General features: G+C 28.3%; 1 long non-coding RNA gene across 4 annotated transcripts in view; it reads left to right on the top strand.

The window, feature by feature from the left end:
* Window positions 1-14,270, top strand: part of LOC127082931 (uncharacterized) — a 64,902-nt gene that overhangs the window by 14,732 nt on the left and 35,900 nt on the right. For all 4 annotated transcript variants that reach the window (XR_007788263.1, XR_007788262.1, XR_007788264.1 and 1 more), the window contains exon 2: window positions 4,970-5,044. This is a non-coding gene — a long non-coding RNA (uncharacterized LOC127082931). The remainder of the gene's footprint in view (window positions 1-4,969; window positions 5,045-14,270) is intronic.

Genomic DNA, 14,270 nt, shown 5'->3' with positions numbered 1-14,270 from the left:
ATTATGGTAACAATAATAAAGGTAAATGTGTTGGTTCTAACACGTTGGATAAGAGTTCAAATCTTACTTTTGAGTTTTTTTTTTTAATTTTGAAAAGTATATAACAAAATTTACTTAGTATTAAGAAAATAGTGTGACATATTTCCGGATTGGAAAAAATTTTTTTAATAAATCTTTTTCAAGAAAAAAAATATCATGTCTATACAAAATATCATACATAATACATTTGATGGAACAAACCTCATTTGTTTTAGAATTAAATTTTTTTGTTTTTGTAGATAGACAAAGAACAAACTTCTTAGAAGATAAATACAAAAATAAGGAAGAACAAACACAAATAAGGAGAGTGGTTAAAACCAACCCTAAATAAATGATAAGGCTATTGAAAATCTAGAAGTGAATGTTCCATTTCAAAACATCAATCATGGTTGCCTCTATAAATCATTGAAATTTTTATTTTAACATACCTCTGACATAAATACATCATTCACATATTTAAATCACTTAGCATTTAGTTTCATCACTTTATGAGTTGTTTCATTTACACATTAGGGTGTGCCTCTGATTGTTTTTGTTTTTGTTTGTTTTTTCTTTCAAATTCTTTGATTTTGTTTTGTAAATTTCTCTTATCATATTTGACTTCTTGAATGATAACTTTCATTTGTGTTTTGTCATATTTGTTAGAGGATTATCAACAAACTTGATTGAGATTTATTTATTTATTTTAGACACTTGATGATTTACCTAACTGATACATTTCTTGAATGAGTAGTAAGGGTATTATTATTATTATTATTATTATTATTATTATTATTATTATTATTATTATTATTATTATTATTATTATTATTATTATTATTATTATTATTATTATTCTTATTATTATTATTATTATTATTATTATTAACATTATTAACATTATTATTATTATTATTATTATTATTATTAATATTTATTATTATTATTATTATTATTATTATTATATTATTATTATTATTATTATTATTATTATTATTATTATTATTATTATTATTATTAATATTATTATTATTATTATTATTATTATTATTATTATTATTATATTGTTTGTGTTATTTGTTAGATGATTGTGGCCCTTTTTGAATTTTTTGTTATTGTTGAAATTATGAGTGGAAGTGAAATAACTCCATATTCTTCTAGAAGTGCTTCTATCATGGAAGACTTTACAAAAATACTGAATACTTAACTGAATTGCTTGAAAATAAAATAGCTTATCAATTAAAGAGCCGTGATAGTGCATTATGAAAAATATTTTCAAAAATTTCAAGGAGAGAAGGAGATGTGTAGCTAGGCAATTTGATGATTAAGATGAACTAAAATAAATTTTGAGAAAGACATATACACCATCTCATTATTAAAGGGAACTCCATAAAAAAATCCACTATAACATAAGGTTTCAAGAGTGTAGAGAATTACTATAGAGACTTTGCGAATCCACTATAACATTAGAGAGGATAAAGATATTATAAGAGTTAGGTTTAAACTATGAGATTAAAGATGTTATTGAGTTTTATTCATAAATATTAAGAATTTTGTTCATATGTCATCCACTTGTAAACAACAAATAAAGGGAAAAAGTACTTATAAAAGTATTCCTCAAACAAGAAATCATCACATTGAAAGGACAAACACAAGAGGCAGGAGATTCTACACTAACATTGGCTAAGAAAGATAAGTTTTTTAAACTTAAAGATCCACCCTCTAGTTCATCTTATAATTTTTCAATGAAATGTCTGAAATATTTAAGAAAGGTCACCTAAAATCAAATTACTCAAAAAAAAAACATTGATTGAAAAGAAAAATAGTACTTATTATGCCACATAAACAGGAAATTTAAATAAAATAAAATTCATCAAGAGAAATAATTATTTTTATTAAATGGGAGGTTAAAAATATTAAAATAGATTGTAAAGATAATAAATCTTCCTTTCTTTGCAATTATTGAAACTGAAAAAATAAACCAAAGTAACAATTTTGTCAAGGTTATGTAGATTCCGATTTTGAGTTGATCCAGTAAAAATTGATTTTAGTAGGGAAGATCACAATTTGATTTCCTACCCTTGTAATTAAAGAAGAGTTAGAATTTTTTGAAGTCAAAATTTATCTCTAAACTGAATTTATTGATCCAGTAAATCGGATATTAATGGTGGAAAAAAATAATAACTATGCGACAGTTTTGTTATGCATTTAACAATTTAACAGTTTGTCTCTTAAGTCAATTCAAGTTAATGTTAGAAATTATAATAACGTATAAGGTATAAAAAAGTTTGTAAAGAGTATAATGAATAGAAAAATAGGTTATAATTTTGTTCTATATAAACCATTGAAACTAGTTTATCCATAACATTTCTTTTTCCTGATTATATTATTTTGAAGCTTTTTGAAATGGCCAAGTATTCTTTCATGCTAATTATCTTTTTTATCTTCATATTTAGGTTAGCTGTGTAGCAGAGCCCGACATATATCGGTGCTTCGCATTTGTATGGTTCTTGATTTTGTTACTTTCTATTTTGTTTATGACATCATTCATATATTTACATATTTATATGGTTCTTGATTTTGTTATTTTGTTGCATTATCATTAGGGTCCGAATATATTGAGAAGGTGAGAGTAATGTGGAACAAGATAAAACAAAATAATTTTAGGATTATGGTATCTTTGTTATATTAGGTTTCATTAGCATCAGAATCTGAATCCTTTGGTTTATTTCTATCGTTTAAATAATATGCATCGGTAGAATCTTGTTGGAATTCATTTTGATTTCTTTTTATTTGCGAATGGTAACTTAAGCGAAACTGAATCATGGAATTTTATAAATAATGTTCAATTTCGTTGGTAGAACTTGTTCAACGAATCTGAAGCACGAGTTTCTATTAATCCTGTTGAGACGAGCTAGTTAGATATGACTAGTTGACTTAAGAAAAAAGTTACTACAATATTTTATATATGACTGGTTTTGCATTATTGTTTGTGTTTATCGGACGTGAGAGTTATTCTTTTTCTAAACGCAGCATACAAAATCACTCACATATGTTTTCTGAGCATCATACTCAATTAAAGTGTAGAATCCAAGTATAGATCTAAATGAAGATAACTACATTCACACACACACGATGGTGGGGTCTGGTTAGTAGTTAGCCTATATTAAAAGTCAATATCATGAATATGAAAAGTCATACCAACTGATTCATTGATTCATTTACTCCATAATGTTGAAAAAGTACTTGCAGTTAACTACAAAGAACATGAAAAAGTATCATTATAAAAACAGAAAATTTGGTTTAGAGTTCTTCAAAGTTTCTATTTATTAGTATCATATTATTATTATTATTATTATTATTATTATTATTATTATTATTATTATTATTATTATTATTATGAAAGTAAACTGATATTTGTATCCAAAACAAAGACAAATTGTGAGTGCCCTGATTTAGGTTAGAGATAATCAGGTTAGAGATACATTATTAAGCGATTTTGCACAAAGCGATTTTGCACAAATTCTGTTTTATTTATACAAGAGATTTTGTTTTTACAGGAAATGTCAACAAAAGGATCATCTAAACTAAAGACTTTGTGCACATTGTGGAAAGATTTAGATGAACCTTTTAAAGCATAGATTAACAATAGAATAGAAAATTATGGTGAAGGTTATAAACTCTTAAGAGTTTTAAGGCTTGTCCAAGATAACTCATGTGAATTTTCAACATCATTGTTTGGATTGTTCATGAGTTATTATGGACTCCAAGAAAATTATTATTGTTTTCATGTTTGTGGTCAAAACATGAACGTCACATTGGAGGACATTCTGTTTTTGACCAACTTGCCCATTATGGGCCGAACACTTATATCTGGAAGCAATAGAGACCATATGGCTTTTAACAGAATTTTTTCTTTACCTGTCACTCATAAACTTAAGTTAACAGTGTTGAAATTTTTTTGCTGCGATATAAATAAAAATGATGATGATAGGATTAGGCCGTCATCCTCATGATCGTGTCATGTCTGATCATTCCAAGTGGGGATGGACAAAATTTCAAAACCACCTACGTCCAATTTATTGAAAAATTGGACGAAGTTGACTCCTATGCTTGGGGAGCGGCAATATTGTCCCATCTATATCAAGGTCTGAAGGAAAATAATTTACGGAATAAGAAAGTTGACGGCTTTGTATGGCTGATAATGGTAAGTGCATATTTTTTCTTATATCTTTTTTTTTCTTACCTCTTTGTTTGATAACTTTTTAACCAACTTTTTTTTTCATAGGGATTCTTCTTTTATCATTTTAAAGGTCTTTATGAAATCCTCAATATTAATGCAATTAATGTGGAGGAAGATCATATGCCTAATACGCCACTATTGGCATATTTGATAAAAGATATTTTCAAACTCGGTCAAAACCGCCACACAAAACCCCATCATCAATTAGGACAAAAGTTTCAGTTGATACGTAACTTCTTGGATATGGATCATGAGGTAAGAAATGATTTATATAGCTTATGTAGGTTGTGATTTTGTGGGATAATGGTTGGTTAATTTTTAGTTTGTTATCTTTATCTTTTGTTTTTTGTATAACACAGGATATAGAAAATTTTCCTATTACTTGGCATCCCTATACTGAACAAATGCTGCCTCCCGACCTGCATGATCATATTCAATACCGTACTATTGTCGCCCCATTGTTTTGCTACAACTATGTGGAACCTTAATATCCAAATGTTGTAGCAAAACAGTTTGAGGAACTTTATGATATTAACTTGACCGGTGTTGGATCTGATATGTGAGTGATTATTTCAAAGGGAAATAAAGGAAATAATCCCATCAGTTTTAAAGCACATTTTAAAAAAGAGCTGAGACAATGGGAGAATATCGATAGGCGGTTTGCACAAAACTTCCAGACTATTGAAGCATCCACTTCTGAGACGGCAGGTGATATTGAAGCATCCACTTCCGAGACGGCAAGTGATCACCAATCACCCAATATTGAGAATAGCACTAGTGGAGGTAAAATATTTAATTATGTTATGGTTTTAGTTATGAATAATGATAAGTAATCAGCGGTGCATGTTATCTTATGAATATATAATTACGTTTTTAATTAAGAAAATGTTGTTTTTGATTTGCCAAATTTTAACAATGTGATAGATGCATGTGAGATGTTGGTTGTTGATTTTGAAAAATATGAGATTACCGTACTATCGTCGCCCCATTGTTTTGCTACAACCATGTGGAGCCTCAATATCCAAATGTTGTAGAAAAACAGTTCGAGGAACTTGGTGATAATAACTTGACCGGTGTTGGATCTGATATGGGAGTGATTATTTCAAAGGGAAATAAAGGCAATAATCCCATCAATTTTAAAGAACATTTTAAAAAAGAACTGAGACAATGAGAGGATATCGATAGGCGGTTTGCACAAAACTTCCAAACTATTGAAGTATCTACTTCTGAGACGGCAGGTGATATTGAAGCATCCACTTCCGAGATGACAAGTGATCACCAATCACCCAATATTTAGAGTAGCACTAGTGGAGGTAAAATATGTAATTATGTTATGGTTTTAGTTATGAATAATGATAAGTAATCAGCAGTGCATGTTATCTTATGAATATATAATTACGTTTTTAATTAAGAAAATGTTGTTTTTGATTTGCCAAATTTTAACAATGTGATAGATGCATGTGAGATGTTGGCGGTTGATTTTGAAGCATATGAGATTACCGTACTATCGTCGCCCGATTGTTTTGCTACAACTATGTGGAGCCTCAATATCCAAATGTTGTAGCAAAACAATTCGAGGAACTTGATGATATTAACTTGACCGGTGTTGGATCTGATATGGGAGTGATTATTTCAAAGGGGAATAAAGGCAATAATCCCATCAATTTTAAAGCACATTTTAAGAAAGAGCTAAGACAATGGGAGGATATCGATAGGCGGTTTGCACAAAACATCCAGACTATTGAAGCATCCGCTTCTGAGACGGCAGGTGATATTGAAGCACACACTTCCGAGACGGCAAGTGGTCACCAATCACCCAATATTGAGAATAGCACTAGTGGAGGTAAAATATGTAATTATGTTATGGTTTTAGTTATGAATAATGATAAGTAATCAGCGGTGCATGTTATCTTATGAATATATAATTACATTTTTAATTAAGAAAATGTTGTTTTTTATTTGCCAAATTTTAACAATGTGATAGATGCATGTGAGATGTTGGCGGTTGATTTTGAAGCATATGAGATTATCGTACTATCGTCGCCCCATTGTTTTGCTACAACTATGTGGAGCCTCAATATCCAAATGTTGTAGCAAAACAGTTCGAGGAACTTGATGATATTAACTTGACCGGTGTTGGATCTAATTTGGGAGTGATTATTTCAAATGGAAATAAAGGCAATAATCCCATCAATTTTAAAGCACATTTTAAAAAAGATCTGAGACAATGGGAGGATATCGATAGGCGGTTTGCAGAAAACTTCCCGACTATTGAAGCATCCACTTCTGAGACGGCAGGTGATATTGAAGCATCCACTTCCGAGACGGCAAGTGATCACCAATCACCCAATATTGAGAATAACACTAGTGGAGGTAAAATATTTAATTATGTTATGGTTTTAGTTATGAATAATGATAAGTAATCAGCGGTGCATGTTGTCTTATGAATATATAATTACGTTTTTAATTAAGAAAATGTTGTTTTCGATTTGCCAAATTTTTAAAATGTGATAGATGCATGTGAGATGTTGGCGGTTGATTTTGAAGCATATGAGATTATCGTACTATTGTCGCCCCATTTTTTTGCTACAACTATGTGGAGCCTCAATATCCAAATGTTGTAGCAAAACAGTTCGAGGAACTTGATGATATTAACTTGACCGGTGTTGGATCTCATTTGGGAGTGATTATTTCAAAGGGAAATAAAGGCAATAGTCCCATCAATTTTAAAGCATATTTTAAAAAAGAGCTGAGACAATGGGAGGATATCGATAGGCGGTTTGCACAAAACTTCCAGACTATTGAAGCATCCACTTCCGAGACGGCAGGTGATATTGAAGCATCCACTTCCTAGACGGCAAGTGATCACCAATCACCCAATATTGAGAATAACACTAGTGGAGGTAAAATATTTAATTATGTTATGGTTTTAGTTATGAATAAGGATAAGTAATCAGCGGTGCATGTTATCTTATGAATATATAATTACGTTTTTAATTAAGAAAATGTTGTTTTTGATTTGCCAAATTTTAACAATGTGATAGATGCATGTGAGATGTTGGCGGTTGATTTTGAAGCATATGAGATTCCGGTAACATAGCACTCCAAGCATAGGAGTCAACTTCATCCAATTTTTCAATAAATTGGACGTAGGTGGTTTTGCAATTTTGTCCATCCCCACTTGGAATGATCAGACATGACACGATCATGAGGAGGACGACCTTGATCCTATCATCATCATTTTTATTTATATCGCAGCAAAAAAATTTCAACACTGTTAACTTAAGTTTATGAGTGGCAGGTAAAGAAAAAACTTTGTTAAAAGCCATAGGGTCTTTATTGCTTTCAGATATAAGTGCTCGGCCCGTAATGGGCAAGTTGGTCAAAAACAGGACGTCCTCCAATGTGACGTTCATGTTTTGACCACAAACATGAAAACAATAATAATTTTCTTGTAGTCCATAATAAATCATGAACAATTCAAACAATGATGTTGAAAATTCAGATGAGTTATCTTGGACAAGCCTTACAACTCTTAACAGTGTATAACCTTCACCATAATTTTCTATTCTATTGTTAATCTGTGCTTTAAAAGGTTCATCTAAATCTTTCCACAGTGTGCACAAAGTCTTTAGTTTAGATGATCCTTTTGTTGACATTTCCTGCAAAAGAAAAATCCCTTGTATAAATAAAACAAAATTTGTGCAAAATCGCTTAATAATGTATCTCTAACCTGATTATCTCTAACCTAAATCATGGCACTCACAATTTATCTTTGTTTTGGGTACAAATATCAGTTTACTTTCATAATAATAATAATAATAATAATGATAATAATAATAATAATAATGATAATAATAATAATAATAATAATAATAATAATATACTAATAAATAGAAACTTTGAACAACTCTAAACTGTAGCGGGGTATTCGTTACCTTTAGATTTATTGATTAAATCAAAAGTAAGCATACAATTCGAGTCGTCACCGCACTTCTATTTATCCAAAGGAAAGGTTAGAAAGCGAACAAAAACCGAGAAGTTTTATCAAATCAAAAACTAATAAAAAAGTCAGAGATCTGGGTAAGGGGGTTGGTTATGCAATGGGAAGGTTTTAAGCACCCAAAACATCCTTAGTACTCTAAGGGAACCCTTTTTGCAAAGATGTACTGTAGGTTGGTATTTGTGAAAATATTTGTGCAAACAGGATTGGGGAGATGAGAAAAGAATATACATATTTACAATTTTGTTGTTTGAATGGATAAACCCATTGTCTACGTACCATCACAAAGATATGATCAAAACCTCGTAGTTCGGGGTAAAAATCTCAAAAGATTGGTGAATTGATTTGGACAAAAGCCTTAAGGTCTTTTGTTATCAAAGGGAGAAAACTCAACCTAAACCAACAATCCACCATGTGAGGAGGGCTTCAACATACTAGTGAGGGATCCACCCTATAATAAGTATGGAAGACTTATAGTCCAATCACTAAGGATAAGGTGAGGTTTACATCAACCACTATGATAACTCAAACCTATGGCTAATGTTTATGAATTTTTTTTTAACAAAGGTGGCCATTGGAACCACAAAAACAACTTGAAGTGAGTTGTATTTACAAGTTAGAAATATTTACAAAATGTAGTCAAAGTATGATTAAGGTTCATTCAAGATAAGTATTAATGAAAAGGGTTTGAAAGATCAAAGGCATATGGCCTAGGTTTCTAGTTTTGAAAACAATGTCAATGTTTGTACAAAATGAGTTTGGCTTGGGTTAGAGTGAGGAGAAGAAGAGAAGGGCTAGTCCTAAACATGCAAAGATGAGAGAAGAGATAAAACCCTTGGAGTTCCTTTCTTGAGATCATAAAGATGATTCAAGATGCTTCTTTCCTTTGGACATAGCAAGCAACAAGCAATCAAAGTAAATATTATATTCAAGCTCCTAGGATCTCCATTTGACTTGTCTCTCTTAACTTGGCTATTCATGACAATGGTCCTTCTTACTATCTCAAGTTTGGATTCCCTATCACACAAGAACAAACAATCAAAAAGTTCACAATGCAATAAGAGGAATGGACAAAGAGTGAATTTAGATTATGGGTCATTTCAAGTCAACTTCAAGATTAAGCATTCTAAAGGCATGAGGCCTTGTTGCTCTTCAACAAGTTTAGCATTCTAAAGGCATGAGGTCTAGTTGCTCTTGAACTCCATTAAGCATAAGTAAAGTCCTAATTCTGAGTCCTTTCTCCTTTTTGCATTGGGCTCACACAAACAAAGATAAAACAAGCACAAGGCAACAATATATTTACATAATAATGTGCTCAAATGAGCAAAGGGAAAATGGCAGAAACATAAAATATCATCTCAAGTGAGCAAAGGGAAAAGGCAATATGAATAAATGAGCAAGAAAGTAAATTGCATTAAGTAAAGAAAGATCATTCTTAATTCCAACATATTACCAATGTGAAAAAAAACATCAGATAAAACCAAAATATCTGCAGAACCATAGAAAACAAAACCACAGAAGGGAAAATAGTATCTTTATCATATAGATGGACCATTATATTTTGGATGTTGTGAAAAATTGTTTCGTTGTCCCCTCTCATCAGATCAATGATTTATTGGTGGATAAGCCTAGAATCTATAGATCAATGAGGATTAATAAAAAGTGAATTACAATTTAAAAGCTAAAAATATCATTATTTTTTAATTAGGTATGGTTGCATTTTTGTGTTTCACACTTTAATATTACTAGAGAAAAATGGAAGTCTGCTCAAGTTACCCATGATGGTACTACCAAGATTGAAAGGGTTAGGATTAACATATTAATCAATGGAAAAATAATAGCTTAGAATGAAACCTCAAGAAAATATCTAAGATATGCAAAATTGTTTCATGCATATATTACTTCACTTAAGAACTTTGAGTAAATTTTTTTAAAATTTGGATTTAACTAAAAAAAGTCCTTAGATGTTTAAGATATGGAGTCTAAATATTCGTCTTCTATGAATTTGACTACTCTATTTGGTAAATTGCATGAACACGAGACATAACTAAACTATATTGCTGAACGAGAAGAAGGTGGAAAAAAAATACTTGCACTAAAGATATAAATGTTAAAGATATGGAGTCAGAAAATTAAATTTTCCAAAATGAAAATGATGAAAACTTGGATCTTCTATTTTTCAAATTCAAAAAATTTCCAGGAATAGAAAATAAACCTCCAAACATTCAAAATCAAAGTAAAGAAAGATCATTCTTAATTCCAACATATTACCAATGTGAAAAAAAAACATCAGATAGAACCAAAATATCTGCAGAACCATAGAAAATTTTAAATATACAGAATACCACAAAAAAAATCAAAAGGAGTTTATGTTTTAATAGATGAAAACAACATTGACTCCTCCAATGATCGAGAAAAAAGGGAAGAAAGCAACTTGTCTTCCATGGAAAATAAAAAAAAAATAAAGTAAATATTATAACTTTTCACTTTATTTATTTTGCATTCTTCTCAATTTGTAAAGAGTTAAATAATAAATTAAGTAATTAAAAAACATTGTTATTGTGTCTAAAAGACTATCTCCTCTATTGAAAATGAAAATGAAAATGAAAAACTAGAAGAGGAAATAATTCGTCTTAAAGAGAAAATAATAATTTAAAATTCAAGACAATCCCTCTGTTCCTTATGATAATAAAATTTAAAAATCTATCAAATGTGTAAATTGCAAAGTGTTAGATTTTATTTTTTGAAATGTTTCATAACACACATGATAAAATCAATAAAGAGAAAGATAATTAGAATATCATTTTAGATAATCAAAATGGAATTTTAAAGATTTTGTAACTCAAATGAGATTGATAATCATAACATGCATAAATACACTTATTATGGTAAACATGATCTAATTTCACCTTCTTGTTTTATAAGGAAAAATCATGAAACTAGTATGAAAGGGACTTCTAGAAATAGAATGGTTTTCGCTAGAATAAGGCAAAATGATAAAAAAAATGATTTGTGTACCAAAGATCAAAGACATATGTTTTGATATATGTGTGTTTTAAACTCAAATTCAAAATGGTATATCAATAGTAATTGTTCAAAGCAGGTGACAAAAACAAAAATAGTTCATCATCTTATACTCCAAGAAGATGATGCTAAAACTATTATGGTGACAACAATAAAGATAAATGTGTTGGTTCTAGTATGTTTGATAAGAGTTCAAATCTTACTTTTGAGTTGTATTAATTTTGAAAAGTATATAACAAAATTTACTTAGTATTAAAAAAATAGTGTGACAATAGTAATGACATATTGCCTGATTCTTCTATGTGGAGAATCATAAAATTGGAAAACAATTTTTTTAAAGTAAATCTTTTTCAAGAAAAAGAATATCATATCTATAGAAAAATTCATACATAATACATTTTATAAAATAAACCTCATATTTAAACTAAGAACAAACTTCTTAGAATATAAATATATAGACTAAGAATAAACTTCTTAGAAGATGAATACAAAAATAAGGAAGAACAAATGCAAATAAGGGACAACCTCAAAAGGGGAGTGATTAAGACCAACCCTAAATAAATGATAAGGATATTGAAAATCTAAAAGTGAATGTTCCATTTCAAAATATCAATCATGGTTATCTCTATAAATCATTGAAATTTTTATTTTACCTCTGACATAATCACATCATTCACATATTTAAATCACTTAGCATTTAGTTTCATCACTTGTTTAATATACACATTAGGGCGTGCCTATGAATGTTTTTGTTTTTGTGATTTTGTTTCTTTCAAATTCTTTGATTTTGTTTTGCAAATTTCTCTTGTCATATTTGACCTCTTGGATGATAACTTTCATTTATGTTTTGTCATATTTGTTAGAGGATTATCACAAACTTGATTGGGATTTGTTTATTTATTTTAGGAACCTGATGATATACATAACTGATACATTTCTTGAATGAGTAGTAAGGGCATTATTATTATTATTATTATTATTATTATTATTGTTATTATTATTATTATTATTATTATTATTATTATTATTGTTTGTGTTTTTTCTTAGATGATTGTGGCCCTTTTTGAATTTTTCATTATTGTCGAAATTATGAGTGAAAGTGAAATAACTCCATATTCTTCTAGAAGTGCTTCTATCATGGAAGACTTTACAAAAATATCGAATACTTAACTGAATTGCTTGAAAATAAAATAGCTTATCAATTAAAGAATTTCAAGGAGAGAAGGAGAATTCTAGCTAGGCAATTTGATGATTGAGATGAATTAAAATAAACTTTGAGGAAGACATACATCATCTCATTATTAAAGGGAACTCCATAAAAGAATCCAAAGGATAATAAAGTAAGGTTTCAAGAGTGGGGAGAATTACTATAGAGACTTTGAGAATTCACTATAACATTAGAGAGGATAAAGATATTATAAGAGTTAGGTTTAAACTATGAGATTAAAGATGTTATTGAATTTTGTTCATAATTATTAAGAAGTTTGTTCATATGTCATCCACTTATAAAAATATTCCTCAAACAAGAAATTATCGCATTGAAAGGACAAACACAAGAGGGAGGAGATTCTACACTAACATTGGCTAAGAAAGATAAGTTTTTTAAATGAAATGTTTGAAATATTTAACAACGGTCACATAAAATCAAATTACTCAAAGAAAAACAATGATTGAAAAAAAAATAGTACTTATTATACCACATAAACAGGAAATTTAAATAAAATAAAATTCGTCAAGGGAAATAATTATTTTTATTAAATTGGAGGTTAAAAATATTAAAATAGATTGCAAAGATAATAAATCTTCCTTTCTTTTCCGTTATTGAAACTGAAATAATAAACCAAAGTAATAATTGATGTTGATTTTAGTAGGGAATATCATAATTCGATTTTTTACAGTTGTAATTAAAAAAAATATAGTTTTACGACAGTTTTGTTATGCATTTAACAGTTTTTCTCTTAAATCAATTCGAGTTAATGTTAGAAATTATAATAACGTAGAAGTTATAAAAAAGTTGGTAAAGAGTATAATGAATAGAAAAATATGTTATAATTATGTTCTATATAAACCCTTGAAACTAGTTTAATCATAAAATTTTTTTCCTGATTATTATTTTGAAGCTTTTTGAAATGGCCAAGTATTCTTTCATGCTAATCATCTTTTTTATCTTCATTTTTTCAGGTATATTATTTTTATATTAAAATTTGTAGCATTTCTTATCTAACCTTATATATATATATATATATATATATATATATATATATATATATATATATATATATATATATATATATATATATATATATATATATATATATATATATATATATATATATATATAATGACAATAATGAATACAAATGTCATTTGAAAGAACTACATTATTTTACATTGAATCTTGTGTGTAACTTTCCACTTCTGTTAGGCTATGAAATAATATTTAAAAAAAAATTTAAGTTAAATATTCAATTTTCAGATGTCATCTCATTTAATTATTAATATTCACACTTTTTAAGTTAAAATTTTGAAATTTAGATATTATCTCATATTCAAATATTAATATTGTTAAATAATTAAGTTTTAGATATCATTTCATATTTAAATGTCAATATTCACAATTTTTAAAGTTAAATACTAAAATTTTAGATATTATTCTTATTCAAATATTAATATTTACGACTTTTTAAGTTAAATAATCAAATTTGAGATACCATCTCAGATTCAAATATTAATATTCACAATTTTTAAAATCAGATATTCAAATTTCAAATATCATCTCATATTCAAATATTAATGTTCACAAATTTTTATGTTAAATATTTATAATTTTAGATTATGCTATTAATATTCACAATTTATTAAGTCAAATGTCTGTAATTTTAACCAAACAATATACACACAAAACACAAAAGTATTGTAAGATTTGAAAATAATATAATAATTTTAAAATTTAAAACGTGGGTATATGTTTCTTAATGATTT

The sequence above is a fragment of the Lathyrus oleraceus genome, chromosome 5 (assembly GCF_024323335.1).
Source record: "Lathyrus oleraceus cultivar Zhongwan6 chromosome 5, CAAS_Psat_ZW6_1.0, whole genome shotgun sequence".
Taxonomy (NCBI): domain Eukaryota; kingdom Viridiplantae; phylum Streptophyta; class Magnoliopsida; order Fabales; family Fabaceae; genus Lathyrus; species Lathyrus oleraceus.
This window is presented reverse-complemented; position numbering and strand designations above follow the sequence as displayed.